We start from the raw sequence: 4,354 nt of genomic DNA, 5'->3' as shown, positions 1-4,354 counted from the left end.
TAAAAATCTCCCCAAAAAAAAAAAAAAAAAGAAACAAGTTAGGGCCAGCAGGTGGCATGGTGGTTAAGGCACTGGACTCCCACATGGCCAGCCATGGTTTGAGTCCTGAACCTGGTGGCTTGCTTTCTTACTTTCTCTCTCTCTCTCTCTGGTGAGTACACATGCCCTGTAGAAAAATTTAAGCAGTGATAATAATAATAAAGTTCTGCGTGAGACATTTGGTCACCAGCATTGCGGATCCCTGCTTGTTTTCAAGAGAAACATGCAGCTGTTGAGAGAGTCTAAAAGCGGTCCCCCGCAAGCCTGCTGGTGCTCCGTGACCCGGCTGGCAGCTGGTGGACTAGGCCCATTTTAGTTTTAAGCAAACACAATTTTAAGGTGGATTTGTTTTTCTTTGAAAGACTAAAATGACTAGCTATGACTTTCATGTTTCCTCCCAGCAGCGCTAAAATCCAAGTTTAAGGAAAATCACGCTGGGAACTTGAAGTCCCCTCAGCAGCAGTGGTTGTAAACTCCCAATTTAGTTCCTTTCAGAAGGAAAATGACAAGAATTCCAGCTGAGGCCAGCACAGCTGTGAGAAGAAGCTATCAATAGCAACAGTCCTCTGCTTCCCATTGAAAAAATACTCAGAGAGATTTAAAATAAAAGTAAAAGCAGCACTCTCACTACTCTGCACAGCCTCGAGAGATGTGGGAATTCCCTGGAAAAGCAACTCTCACAAAAAGTGAAGGACCTGAAACGCAGCCAGGAGAATGCCCTGCCTCTCCCCGCGTTCTGGAAGGCAGAGAGACTTGGAGCCTACCTTCCCTTAGCTTGGGTCTTTTTGTTGGGGGTGGGTGTGTAGGGAGTGCTCTTTATAAAAGGAACACAGCAACCGCAGGGCCCAGCTGTAAGCCGGCGGGGACACGAGAGCGTGGGCCCGGGGCCACCAACCTGCCAGCAGGGGAAGGATGTGCCCAGAGCAGCCTCTACTGCCCTGAGCTACAAGATGGCGGGCTACTCTTACTGGGGGGTCACTGAGCCTCAGAACTGATCTAGCTAGGGGGCCGGCAGATGGCGTGGTGGGTAAGGCGCTGACTCCCACTTGAACGTGGCTGACTGTGGTTCAAGTCCCTGACCTGGCAGCTTTCTTTCTCACTTTCCCTCTCTCTCTATCTCTCTCTCTGCTGAGGACATATGTCCTTAACAAATTAAAAATAATGATAATTAGTAAAATTAAATAAATAATTCTTAAAAAAATGGTCTAGCTAAAAGATCTTAATTTCAGTCTAGTTATGCATAAAAATTAAAGACCGGGGCCAGCAGGTGGTATAGTAGTTAAGGTGCTGGACTCCAGTGTGGCCAACTGTAGTTTGAGACCTGTACCCAGAAGCTTAAAACATGCCAGGAGTATGTGCGTGTGTGCCCAGAACCCGAGAGGAGGATGGAGAAGAGACCTGTGTTATGCCCTTCGCCACGGGAGGTGACTTCCTACTTTCTCTGTCTCTCTCTCTAGTGAGCGCACATACCCTATAACAAAAATCACCCCCCCCAAAAAAAATTAAAGATTAACTTACTAGGGAAATGCCACTGATCTAACAGTTTAAGTCTCTGAAACTAACCGTTAAAATGGCTGTTACCGAGGCTGGCCCATGGCCCAGTAGTGCGGGAGCCACACAGGACAGACGAGGCCAGGGCAGCCACGCTGGCTGACAGACCAGGCCACGGACGCGCCCTCTGCCCAGGACGTCCCAGCTACAGCACTGCAGACACTGCGCCCAGGCACTCTGCTGTGGCATGTGCCCTGCGTGGAAAGGGGTAATGCGGCAGGCCTGACTCTGTCCCCTGAAAGCCTTGCTTTTGAAGCTGGCCCTCGGCTGGCATCTGGGAAGCTGGATGTGGGGACGGTTCCCATCATCCTGGGGAGGGAGAACAGCGGCTCGCTGTCCCCCGACTGTCCAACGACACGCCTGCACCGCCATGTGCTTTCCTTCGGGAGTCCGCAGTGCTGCCGTGTGCCGGGCGGTCTGTCATCGGGCCCCGAGGAAAGCCCCGGTGCCGAGTCTCTGACAAGCTGCGCTGCTGACGACACTTCACAGGCACCGACGCGCCTCACTGCTAGGGGGCTGAGCGCGTCCTGCGTGACTCCACGGGACGAGGTCGTGTGGCGGCTCATGCCTGGTCTCCTCGGCCTTCACCCCGTGAGCCTTTCCCTTCACTGCTGTACCGTGCCTCCGTGTGCCACACTAAATCCAGCCAGGAATACGCCTGTGCGCCAGGCCGGTCCCAGGCACACGCTGAGCACACACGTACAGACGTCTTCGCGTGGGAAAAGTTCTCTTATTTCCCAGAGAGTTTGTGCAAGTTTTCATCCCAGAGGGGACATTTGGGATGCTTAGAAAATGGTTCTAATGTTCTCCAAAGAAACTGTTTCCTTGAGGCCTGCTTCTGAGATCAAACACTAGGCACGGGTTTTTACGTCGCAGCTGGGTGGCGTTTCTAGTGTTTTCAGTATTTATGAATCAGTCACCTCTGTGTCTGGGTGCCCCCCCAAAGTAACAGATGCTTTATCTTCATCACGTCTATTTAAAGCTGACTGAGGGTCTCACCGTGAAACGGCACAAAGTTTTAAAGAGACTACAGCTAAAAAAGCTTAGACCAAAGGCCTTTCAGACCGTCAGCTCTCTTCATTTACTGCGTACATATTAATATACTAGCCAACCCTGTGCTGGTGTTGAGGACATGGCAGCTCCAAAGCAGAACTGGGTGGGCCAGCCCGCAGTGTGGTGGTTAAGGTGGCTGGATCCCACATGGCTGACTGAGTGGTTCAAGTCTCAGACCCAGCAGTTTAAAAAAGAAAAAACATGCCGGGTGTGCATGGTACGTGTCCAAAATCCCAAAAGTAAAAATGGAGGAGAAGGGGTCACTGCATGATCGTCCTCCGTAGGGGGTGCTTCTCACTCGCTCTCTAGCAAACACACGTGCCCTCTAGCATATTAAAAATAAATGAACAAACCTAGCCTCAGTTCCGCTGCACTTATAAAATCCCCAAATCCAAAATTTTTTTTTAAAAAAAAGGTCTTTAAGAAGTCATTACGACGGGACATGGTTAACTAGACATTAGAAGTGCAGGCTGCTTGGGAGCGTGAAGGGGGCTGTCCTGGGGGGCAAAGGAGTGAGTGGTTTCCAGCCGAAGCCCACAGGACAAGTAGGACGTCAGAGTGACGAGGATGAGGAGGAGGAGGATGAGGACGGGGAGGATGAGGAAGGGGAGAAAGAGGAAGACACGGAAGAGGAGGATGAGGAAGACGAGGATGAGGAAGAGGAGGAAGAGGAGGATGAGGTAGTGAGGATGAGAAAGATGAGGAAGAGGAAGATGAGAATGAGGAAGAGGAAGATGAGGAAGACGAGGAAGAGGAAGATGAGGAAGACGAGGATGAGGAAGAGGATTCCAAGTAATAGAGAACATACATGCAGTACAAAGAAATTGAGAGAACTAAACTTGTTCTACGAATTGAAAGGCAAAGCGTTCTCAGAGGAGAAGCTAGAGATAGAGATGGCGGTCAGAGAGGCTGGGACAGCCTCTACCCCAAGGGCTACGTGAAGCCAGGATCAGCCTGGAGGTTAGCGAGACTGGAGGCAGGAACCACCAGGTCCTGTTGCAGCAATCAGACGAGAGGACAGTGACCTGGGCCAGGGAGAGGCAGAGACAGGAGAGGGTGGTCTAGGGAAAACCTAGGGTGGAATCGACAGGACTTGCTATTTCGATGCAGGAAGGAAAGGAGAGGAAGCCGTACAGCTCTCTGGTTTGGAAAACTGAGCTGGAGAAGGCTGTGGGCAGACAAGGCTGGAGTGGGGAAGAGGGCGGATTCAAGGACCCCGGCTGCAATGGCGGCTTCAGTCGCTGCGATGTCCACCAACCACACCACCGCAGCACCTCCGAGGCGGGCAGGCACAGCGGCTGTGCCCAACGCACCTTACCCTGGTCCTTTCTCGGGCAGGTCCACCGTAGCTGACAGCGGGCTATAGACAGGAATGCTGACGTCGTAGCCTTGCCGGTAAGTCCACGTAGAAAAGCCACCCCCAGCCAGCAGAGCCCTGAAAGCAAAGGATTTGTCCAGGGTAAGAAAAAAAGGTCCCCAGTCTGATAAGCTCTGCGGAAAGAGATGGGAATGACTGTTTCACTAATATTATCAACAACAGCTGGTGTAGACAAGTTGCCCTGTGATAAGACAAGACCTTCACACTCATGCCCTCAGGCACCTGCTGCCTCTAGCCTGAGTCACCACCTTCCCCCTCACTTTCCACTTATTTTCTTTTGGAAAGAGATTCTTGCTATAGGGCACGTGCGCTTGTCAGAAAGACAGAGAGAGG

At 51.5% G+C, this 4,354-nt stretch overlaps 1 protein-coding gene across 1 annotated transcript in view; it reads right to left on the bottom strand.

Moving 5' to 3' along the window:
• Positions 1–4,354, bottom strand: part of EXT2 (exostosin glycosyltransferase 2) — a 163,659-nt gene that overhangs the window by 148,900 nt on the left and 10,405 nt on the right. The gene's annotated exons all lie outside the window — the stretch shown is intronic.

The sequence above is a fragment of the Tupaia chinensis genome, unplaced genomic scaffold, assembly GCF_000334495.1.
Source record: "Tupaia chinensis unplaced genomic scaffold, TupChi_1.0 Scaffold000561_1, whole genome shotgun sequence".
Taxonomy (NCBI): Eukaryota; Metazoa; Chordata; class Mammalia; order Scandentia; family Tupaiidae; genus Tupaia; species Tupaia belangeri.
The sequence above is the reverse complement of the archived record's forward strand: the minus strand, read 5'-3'. Positions and strand labels throughout refer to the sequence as shown.